Below are 11,605 nucleotides of genomic sequence, written 5' to 3'. Positions count from 1 at the left end.
CAAAATCAACAACAACTAGAATTGTAAGTGTTTCTGCAGGAAACAGACAAATTTTCATTTGTCACATATTTTCGCGATGCCGATTTTTTACGATGAAAATAATAGTTACCAAAAGGAAAATTTGTTTTGTTAAAATGTGTCCAATAGCACTTAAAATGTAGTTTATTAATGAAAATTCCTTAAAGTATGGTTTACATTTATTTTCATTGAGAATTTTGCCAGTATGTGTTGTACAATGAATATTTTCTTAAGGGAGGGGGGTGTGTGGAGTTAATCAGGAAGAAAACATTATAATGGTCTGATGATAGAGGGTTTTAGAACTTATACTTCAAATATCACTATCAATAAATAGGTAAAACTCCTTTTTATAGATCAAATCAATGTACTAAGCACTTTTTCACTTCTTATGTCGTCAAACTTCTCCCTGATAGGAGCTGAGGGAGAAGTCACTTCTCCCTAAAATTTTGGTCTAGCTAGAGCCCTGTGTACATATTTCTTTTTTCAAAATAACATGAATGTGTAATTGTTTTTTTAAAAAAGTATTTATTTCTACATGACAAACTGGGTCTGCCTGGGCTCCTTGCCATTGGTACTTGTTGCTTGGTCATATGGGGGTTGCGTTCATTGAACGCCGCCTTTCCTTGTTGATCTTGTTTATCATATTTTACCTTCATTGGTTAAGACTAAAATTCATATTAAATACATGCATTCTTTTTAAGGGATGTGCATCATGAAGAATCAATGGTATCAGAACACAACATCATGGAAGATCTTATTTGACAAGATCTCGGAGGATGTCCTTTGCCAGATGTTTGCCAGCACTAAAGTGAGTACTGGTAGTTTGTTTTCTCTGTATTTTGTTTATTTACGAAAAGTAAAGGACTATGCAAAACTGACTGGTGTTGTTGAACTGTTTGTGTTATGTCAGTTGCTTCAATATATGAATATCTCTCCATATACTGTTTGTACATATGTATTTTTTTTTTATTCAAGGTCTATTCATCAGTCATATGCTACAGTTACAAATGACAGTGAATGGTCAGATTTATACAATTGTGATTAACAATCCTCAACAATGCATCAAACAAAAATGCCTATTAAACTGTAAGTTGAAATCTATGAGGTTTTTTTATATATATTTATAATCATGGTGTAGCAATTAAATGATAATACTGTGATAATTTTGTAATGCTATTTGGGGTCGTCTTCAATAGAAACAATTTGATGTATCTTCATGTGATGAATAATCGATATGCAGTCCGAATTATTTCATAAAAGTGATTACTAAAATTGGTCAGGAAAAAGTCGTGCAATTAGCATTAATAATTAACAAAACTTATTCTAGTAACTGTATGAACATTGTGTTACATTAATTATAAATATGTTATTGTCAATTCATTGGTGTTCAATCTTCAATATTTGTCAATATTACGTTTAAAGATGAATTTTAAAATACAGAAAATATTTTTGAAATATATTTTTACAATTACAGTTCTCACAGACAGTCAAAGGTTGAAAACAAATCAGAAGTGGTCCACATCTTAAAAAACCTCACAGCAGATTAAGACTTTCCCCGAAATTTCCCTGTAAAACCCGCAGTGGTATGTCCAGTGCAGTAGATACTGCCTGGCACAAAAGAGGATTTGACAGTTTAACATGTAAGTAAAATAAGATTATTTTTATCCCCCCACAATGTGGGAGCATATAGCGTGGCACTTGTCAGTCTGTCCCAAAATCTTGTGAACGCAACTCCTCTTAAACCGGATGGCAGATTTTGCTTAAACTTCCAGGGATTAACAAACTTAATGTGTAGATGGTAGTAAAGGAAGGAATTTTTGCTGCAACTAAATTAAACAGAATAATGGCCCTTTGTTGATTTTTAGTTTTCAACTTGTGGCACATGTAGTCCAAAAACTATTTGACCTAGAGTCATAAGATTGACAGAACAGTGGCGTGTGGGGCATCTGTGTTTTATTGACACATTTTAAGTTTTTTCTCAGTCATCATGTCAGTAATGATTTAGAATTTTGTCAGAAAAGTATCTGTGTATATTTTAACCACTGTTATTGATGTATAATTGAAAAAGTGAGTTTTGCATACAAGTAAGACTGGTTAGTCAACATTGTTCTTTCAAACAGTGGCATTTAGAAGAAAAATCCTAATGGTTATTTGAATTACCCTGGTTTTAACTTTGAGTTCTGACCTAGCTGTCATGTTCACAGCATGGTTCATTTTTGTGTCGCCTCTATGGAGTAGTTGCAACATATAGGGATCATTTCTCCGTCGTCTTGTCTATCTGTCCGTCCGTCACAAAACTTGTCCGGACTACTCCTCATAAACTACTGGTGCAATTTCATCCAAACTTTACAGGAATGATCAGTACCAAGTCTAGTTGTGCATTTTGTCAGCATTTTCCGGTTCAATGATTTTTGTCAGCGTTATGGCCCTTTAATAATTTTTATTTTTAAAGTTTGTCTTGACTACTTCTCTTATACCACTAATGCAATTTCAATGAAACTTTACAGGGTTGATCTGTAGCTTAAGTCCTTGTGCATATTTCACAGTTTTTCCGGTTGAATGATTTTTGGCCGAGTTATGGCCGAGTTATGGCCCTTTGATAAAAAGGTGTTTTTTTCTGTGTGTTGCCAGATACACAAAAGCTTGTCCTGACTACTCCTCATAAACTACTGGTGCAATTTCATCCAAACTTTACAGGAATGATCAGTACCAAGTCTAGTTGTGCATATTGTCAGCATTTTCCAATTCAATGATTTTTGTCAGAGGTATGGCCCTTTTTAAGTTTGTCCGGACTACATCTCTTATACCACAAATGCAATTTCAATGAAACTTTACAGGATTGATCTGTTGCTCAAGTCCTTGCACATATTGCACAGGTTTTCCGGTTGAATGATATTTTGGCAAGTTTGATGAAAAGGTGGGTTTTTTTCTGTGTGTTGCCAGATACATAAAAGCTTGTCCGGACTACTCCTCAAAAACTACTGGTGCAATTTCATCCAAACTTTAAAGGAAATGATCAGTACCAAGTCTAGTTGTGCACTGTCTGTCTGTCTGTCAGTCACAAAACTTGTCCCAACATGAAATTGGCCATCATGAGGCGACACATGTGATCACTGATCGCTCTTGTTTGTTATTTTGGTGTTTTTTTTAACATGATACCTTGATTTCTTAACTAAGTTAGATAAATAATATAATTTATGAGCCACTTGTCATTTGTAAATAAATCTAGGTTTTGCAATGCAAATACATGTTCATCCCAACAGATCAAAATCAAGCCAGCAATAAATAATAATTGCCTTTGGTGTTTATTTTCTTCATTTTGTAGGTGGGCTTTACTAATAGATTACTGCCACTTTACTTCAAAGTGGGGTTTTGGGGTATCATTCACCTTCAGTGATAGTTCTAGTTTTATCCAGTATAAACATGGTAACATGGAAATGAAAAATAAACCTTGTTTTTTTTCAGTGTACTGCACCAATAAACTAAATATGGCGAGAAGCTTAGTCACCAAAGCAGTCAACACCAAAATATACACAATGGCCAGGGCACTGAAACTTGGAAGAGTGAAAGAGTAAAGTAGTGCGTTTTTAGCTAACAAAGTGACATTGCGAGCTTTTGTCTATCTTTCGTCCGTAAACTTGATCTTTAAAACAAACATCTCATAAATTGCCAAGCCAATTTCATGCAAACTTACGATATTGTCTAGTCAGTTTTTGTTTTGCTTGCAATCGCTATATGACATGACTAAAGACATTTAGTTTTATTCTTAAGTTATTATGTTTATGTTTGTATAAGACCCAAATATATTGTTAAGATTCATTTTTACAAATTTGAAAGCCATTATTGTTCTAGTCAGTTTTTGTTTTTGCTTGCAATCATTATATTACATGGCTAAAGACAATTAGTTTTAATCTTTAATAGTTATGTCTATATTTGTATAAGACCAAAAAATATTGTTAAGATTCATTTTTACAATTTTGAAAGCCATTATTGCTCTAGTTTGTTTTTGTTTTGCTTGCAATTGTTATATGACATGACTAAAGACATTTAGTTTAAATCTTTAGTTATTATGTCCATGAGGGGCGTCCGTGGCCGAGTGGTTAAGGTCATTGACTTCAAAACCACTTGCCCCTCACCGCTGTGGGTTGGAATCCCGACAGGGACTTTGGAATCTGTCTTGTGAGGAAAACTATCCAGCTAGCTTAACTGAACGTCAGTGGTTTCTACTCAGATACCCGTTCGTGCCTGAAATAATGCAAGGAAGGGCACCTGAACGTCACGATATGACCTTTACTGTGTTGATGTGACGTAAAAAACCCAAAACAAGCAAACAAAAAATTATGTCTATGAAATTCGTTGTTTGTATAAGACCCAAATATATTGTTGTGATTAATTTTTACAATTTTGAAAGCCATAATTGTTCGTGTCAGATATTGTTTTGCTCACAATCATAATGTTATATGAACATATGAGTTTAAATCTGAAGTATTATGTCCATGAAATATGTTGTTTGTTTAAGACCAAAATATATTTTTGAGATTCATTTTTACAATTTTGAAAGCCATTATTGGTCTAGTCTATTTTTGCATAACACATAACGCTATTGTTAGTATTTATTGTTATTAATAGTGATTTGTCTAAGTGGATGTCGAAGTATGTATGTTATTCCATGCCAGTTCATGTTTGAATGAAACTTTTTGTCCAGATAGAAGATTTCAAACTGTAACTTTTCTGATTTTTAGCTTTTACAACAATATTATATTTCCCATTTATGGTTGCTAAGAAATACTGCAACATGTGCTGAAAAATAGCTTTTGTCAAACATTGTTTATATGCTCCCCGAAAAATTTCGGCGGACCATATAGTCATTGGGTTGTCTGTCTGTACGTACATACGAATCTGAAGTCGTGTCCAGCCCATAACTTTGTTATTTCAAGTTGGATTTTAAAACTATTTCACAGAAATGATCACCATATTGAGACGACCTGTCGCCCGCAACATTTGGGTCGCTACCTTGAAGGTCAAGGTCACACCATGACCTTGAACAAAATCATGTCCGGCCCATCACTTCGTTATTTGAAGTCGGATTTTAAAGCTATTTAAAAGTAATGATCACCATATTGAGACGATGTGTCGTGCGCAGCATTTGGGTCGTTACCTTGAATGTCAATGTCACAGCATGACCTTAAACAAAAATTTTTGCCGGCCCATAACTTGGTTATTTGATGTCGGATTTTACAACTATTTCACAGAAATGATCACCATATTGAGACGATGTGTCGCACACACCATTTTGGTCAATACCTTGAAGGTCAAGGTCGCAACATGACTTTTGAAGCAAAATCGTTCGTTTCAGCCCATAAATTCGTTATTTGAAGTCGGTTTTACAAACTATTTCACCGAAAATGATCACCTATTGAGAACAATATGTTCACATGCAACATTTGGGTCATTACCTTGAGGTCTAGGTCACAGCATACCTTGAAGCAAAAATGTGTACGGCCCATAACATTGTTATTTAAAGTGGGATTTTACAACTATTGTTGTGGAATTATCACATTTGAATTTTGTCTGGGACATAAACCCCTGAAACTTCAAAAGAATATACTTTCTGTATCTAGGATCACCCCGGTTTCCAAACGGCTCTTTGTTTAATTGATTATTAAGTTAATATGAACAATTCATGATAGCATCATAAACTAAAGAGTGGAAATTTTTGAAAGTCAAAATATGTATTAGAATCAGTTGCTAATAAAATGTGTGTAAAATTTATCTCTTTTTGGGGAATTAATTTCTTTATTTTACAAATTTATCAAATTTCATTTTATTCTACTGATATGTTTGTAATATTTCTTTTATTTCTATTGAAAAAAATGTGTTAAACCAATATGTATTTGTTTTCTTATAATTCAGCTAGTTTTTATTATTCCAATGTTTGAAAAAAATTGTTCGCCAGAACTTTACCAAAATGTTTGCCAAAATATCGCCATAACATATTTGCTGAAACTGGCAAATATGCAAATGAAGTTTGCCGCAGTGTTACCAAAAGCTTCTGGCGAACATCCGCAAACTACTATGCAAATGAAGTTTGCTGCAAATTTGCCGCAAACTTTTGGCGAACATCTGCAAACTTTTACCATGCAAATGAGGTTTGCGGTAAATTTGCCGCAAACAGAAGCTACCTCCCCCTATAGTTTGTGCGGCAAGTTTGCCGCTAACCTCATGAGTTGCGGCAAATTTGCCGCAAACCTCATTTGCATGGTAAATAATTGCTGAAAGCAGTTTGCCGCAAACTCACCGCAATGTTTGCGGCAAACTTGCCGCAATGTTCACCAGAGAGCCCTTTTTTTGGTAAGGGGGGGTAATTTATCCTATCATAAACACTTTTTACTTCATCGAAATCTTTATGGATTGGTTAAGTGGGAAATCCGAGTTCTTCCGATTTCGCGCTAACCAATCGTTTCTTGACGAAGTTGACATTATATTCAGTAGGGATTAAACGATGATCGAGTATAATCGATAATTGATCGTTTATAGAACCGATTAGCGATGATCGAATACAAAGTTCAATAATCGATCATCGGTTATTTATCTTCTTGCTTTTACTGAAAGGGAAAGACAAGGTTAGAAATAAAAACATGATTTCAGAAAAAGAATACTATAAAATAATAAATCTGCAAATTTTCTTCCCGCCAAATAATGATATTAAACGAATGAGAACAAAAATTTAAATCGCTAAAATCACCGATTTCTACAAATCAGTAGGCGCGGCCATGTTTGTGTAATAAAAAATAAATACAAATGTAATGAAAAACAGGAGGTAAAGGAGAAACAAATAAAAAAAATAAATACAAATGTAATCTACCGGTCGCACAACTTCAGGCCAGTGATGCCCGTTACTATGTTCATTAAAGTCTCATCTTAATGTAATTAAACAATATTTCACAGATTTAATAAATACACATGTTATTATTTAACAAAAGTTTCACAATCAAATAATGCAATTAAATAAACAAACGCACCAACGAATATTTGGCTTGTTAATTATTGAACGGCGATAATTATCATTATTATAAAAATCCTACTTGTTCTTAATAGTACATGTAATTAAATTTTTGCAGTTTGATTCTGACTTTCAAATTAAAAGGTGTGAACATATGTTATAATTGATGTACACATTTCAAAAATATAAGCAACTATTTTGAAAAGTAAATTGTTAACATGTCTGTCAACGTATGATGCTGCGTGGTATTTATTTACATCGTAATCGTAGCCTAATATTAACTGCAGGCAAAACATTTTTATTGGCTGCTCAAAAATCTAATTTGCATAATTTATTCACACAATTGCTGGTTCTTACTACTTATGTCTAATACTGTGCATTATCCATTTTAATTGTACCACGGATTTAAACCCTATTCGGACAGCTTGTCTATCGAAAATTAAGTACAAAATAAAAGGATATATCGTCAATTTGAAGAAGTTTCTCATAGTGCGATGGTTTATCTTTGAAAATTAAGCAGTCATTGCTTAAATCATGTGGTGGAATCATCAGCAAGCTTGAAAATCGGACAAATGATAATTAATGTCTCGGCGTCTTCAATTAATTAATTAAAACAATTCAGTTCCATATGATGTTTTCATAAATAATATATAATGTACGCAATAAGATTTATAAGTTCTTCATCAAGATATATTTCAGTTGTACCAGCGTGTACACCTATACCGGAAGTGGGTGTAACACGTCACAATCTCGGTCTCGTCTGTCTCGCGAGAGTGACAGAACGCCAAAATGGTGGCACCCATGAACTTATTTCTCAAGTAAAAAATAGTGTCTTAAAACACGAATGTCTCACTTATAGGGTTGATGTCAACAGAAAAACTGTAATGGTACCTCTTTTTAAATCATGAATATTTATATTAGACAGACATCAATCCATCCATTCCTATTCCTTTAAGTGTATTATAACAACACTTTAAATTAAAGCCAGCTTTGGTTTACCCAATAATTTTCATTAAAATGAATGAGAAAGCATACTGGTGACCATGAGGTTAATAGTTGACAGTGAGGCATTCTAGTTTACAGACATTAGACCTATGCTCAAATTTGAAATTAGAAAATTGCTACACAGTCTATTTGTAAATATGAAATAAACATGTTTTGACTTCAAACAAAGAAGATATCTATACAATTATTCTACACACTAACTAAAGATGGTTACAATATAAATATATAGTGTCATTAAAAAAACCTGGCATTTTTATTAATGACCAACTTCTCTTGTTCCCATACATAGCTTATTCATTCCTTTATTGGAATTGAGACATAATAATTTCATAGATATAATGAATTTATTTGATTAAAATATTTTACTCAAGGATGAACATAAGCATGAGTAGGGATTAAACGATGATCGAGTATAATCGAAAATTTTAAAGGACCGATCGGCGATGATCGATTACAAGGTTTAATAATCGATCATCGGTAATTTATTTTTTTGCTGTTACTTAACCCATTTCTTCATGAGCATTTTGTGAAAAATGGCTGTTTTCATTGAAAAGTCTCCCGTTACAAGTTCAAATTGCTATAATACTATAAAAACTGCTTCAACACTAATCAAACTTGGCACAAATGTTGACTGGACCATTGCCCTTGCAACAACATGCTCAGGCTTAAATTTTTCTGTTACCATGGCAACGAGGGGACATCTCAAAATTGCCAAAAATCACTATTTTGCGTTGATTTTTTCCATCATAATTGATTTCAAAGTGCTGCAACTTCTCAATGGATTGAGATAGAGTCAAATGCTTTTCAGCGTTGGTTACACGTTACCTTATGATCAATCTGAGGTCATTTATAGCCTCTCACAAGTCCAAAATTTTCTTGGCGATGAGGGGGACTCCGCCCCCCTTCAAACCCCCAAACAGAAGGGGGCACATCCCCCTTCTGGCAACCCCCTGATGTATCTTTTGATTGGGGGGCCGCGCCGAAAAACTGGTCACTTTTTTTAACAACATTTCTCAAACAAAAACAAGTGTTGGGGGCCTAAATAAGGCATTTTTTCACCATTTGAGACAACAAAAAGGGGGGGGGGCTGAAAAAGGCGTTAAAAGGCGTGTATATGAAGTAATGGGTTAAGTGACTCGCTGTATTATAACAACACTTTAAATTAAAGCCAGCTTTGGTTGAAACAATAATTTGCATTCAATTGAATATGAAAGCATACTGGTGACCATGGTGTTAATAGTTGACAGTGAGGGATATACTATGCTCAAATTTGACATTAGAAATATTTAGAATTGCTACACAGTCTATTTGTAAATATAAAATAAACATGTTTTGACTTCACACAAAGAAGATATGTTATGTATAAAATTATTTTAAACACTAAAGGTAGTTACAATATCAATATATAGTGTCATTAAAAAAAACCTGACAGTTTTGAAAGAACCAACTTAACTTGTTCCCATGCATAGTTTATTCATTCCTTTTTTGAAATTGAGACAGAATAATTTTATAGATCTATATGAATTTATTTGATTAAAATATTTTACTCAAGGATGAGCATAGTATATCTGTAAACTAGTTTATTTCAGTTGATAAAGTTGTAGTTACACAAAACGCTCTATATATTAATGGAATTCTAATAAATAGTAAAGCATGATATGTACATTGTACATATTAACTTTTGTCCGATTAAGAAACCCTAATATTCAGTGCAGTAAAGTAGGAAATGGTTACTGGTACGGAGCTGTCAATGATTTTTATTTTTTTAGCTTGTTGGCGTTATCATCAGGCAGTTGAGAAGAAACGTCTTCGCAGTTTAACTTTAAACAAGTTGTTTTAAAGAAAGTATGTGAAAATTTTAACAGTTATTCGTTGATTTTGTAGAAATTGACCAGAATTAACCTTTGTTTACTCGCAACGCTTGGACGTAGGAAACGACATGCAATGACATTTCAGTGAAATTTGAAAACTTGCTCCTATTTTGGAGCATTTTGAGGGATTTCGATGAAGTAAAAAGTGTTAATGATAGGATAAATTACCCCTAATTTAAAGATGACCACAAAGACAAAAAAGTGATCTGGTGTATTTTTACAGAACAGTTTATGTTTATTTTGCATGATAGTTTTCTCTCGTTAGGGGCCTTTATTCTTTATATATAGTATTATGAGCATATATGGGTTAAATAATTGTGTCTAGTGCCTGTGTCCCCACTGTAGAGACTGTCTGTATTTGTGCGATATTTTGCAGACAGTTTCTCCCCGTTTTATTCTTTTAAAAAGATCGTTTTTTATGCCCCCGGGCATATAGTGATTGAACCGTCCGTCCGTCCGTCTGTCCGTACGAGGTTAACCTAGAACGGCAAGTTGGATTTTTCTTAAGTTCTACCTGTACCAATGGCTTCTAAGTTTACACACTTACTAATCAATACAAAGTACACGATCTGGGCAAGTTTCATAACTCTGGCTTTCATATTTACCAAGTTATTGCCCTTTTCAGCACTTAGAAAATGAATAATGGTTAACCTAAAACGGCAAGTTGGAAATATCTTAAGTTCTATCTATACTAATGGCTTTATAATTTCCACACTTATCAATACAAAGCACATGATATTGCCAAGTTATATAACTGTGTCATCCATATTTCCCAGTTATTTCCCTTTTTTCACTTTGAAAATAGGGCCGTGTCTGGTTTTAAAACCTATTTCGGCAAGTTGGATTTATCTTAAATTTCTCCTAATTGCTTAATTTCTTTACTGATATCTTTCATATTTAGTAGGTGGATACCTTTGATGGTCCTCTAAATTTTTTTACTGTAAGCGGTCTCAAGGGTCAAGGTCACTGGTTTAAAAAATAAATATAAACCTTTTTGCTCATACAGCCTTTATTTTTTAGTTAATGTCTTAGTTTAATACAAACACCTCCTTCTTTGGGTGTAGTATGGGGTCATTTGGGTCAAGGTCAATGTTACCAATGTCAAGGTCACCAATGTTTAAAATAGATTTTTACATTTTTACAGGTGTATTGACCTTATTCTATAGACAGATGCTATTTATAATTGATAGAAACATAAACTTTGATGGAGTTAGTGGTCAGTTGGGTCAAGGTCACCAGTGCTAAAAATAGATTTTTACACATTTGCTCATACAGCCTTTATTAAGTGACATATATATTTTATATTTGGTAGGAAGATAACTTGCATGGTATTCATTCTTTTGATTGGGGTAGGGATCAGTGGGTCAAGGTCACTGGTGCTAAAAATAGATTCTTACACTTTTGCCCATACAGCTTTTATTTATTGACAGTTGTATTTCATATTTGGTAGGAAGATAACTTGCATGGTATTCTTCCTTTGGATGGAGTAAGGGGTCAGTTGGGTCAAGGTCACAAGTGCTAAAAATAGATTGTTACACTTTTGCCCATACAGCCTTTATTTATTGACAGATGTATTTCATATTTTGGTAGGAATATAACTTACATGGTATTCTTCTTTTGGATAGAGTTAGGGGTCAGTTTGGTCAAGGTCACCAGTGCTCAAAATAGATTTTTACACTTTTGCCCATACAGCCTTTATTTAATTGGA

The 11,605-nt window shown here is 33.6% G+C and overlaps 1 long non-coding RNA gene across 1 annotated transcript; it reads left to right on the top strand.

The window, feature by feature from the left end:
• The first annotated feature begins 575 nt into the window (after nucleotides 1–575).
• Nucleotides 576–4,135, top strand: LOC132718942 (uncharacterized). Its single transcript, XR_009624154.1, has 4 exons — nucleotides 576–826; nucleotides 994–1,104; nucleotides 1,493–1,658; nucleotides 3,484–4,135. It is a non-coding gene; the product is annotated as an uncharacterized LOC132718942 (long non-coding RNA).
• The last annotated feature ends 7,470 nt before the right edge of the window (nucleotides 4,136–11,605 follow it).

The sequence above is a fragment of the Ruditapes philippinarum genome, unplaced genomic scaffold (genome assembly GCF_026571515.1).
Source record: "Ruditapes philippinarum isolate M1 unplaced genomic scaffold, ASM2657151v2 ctg16185_1_1_1_1, whole genome shotgun sequence".
Classification (NCBI taxonomy): Eukaryota; Metazoa; Mollusca; class Bivalvia; order Venerida; family Veneridae; genus Ruditapes; species Ruditapes philippinarum.
The sequence above is the reverse complement of the archived record's forward strand: the minus strand, read 5'-3'. Positions and strand labels throughout refer to the sequence as shown.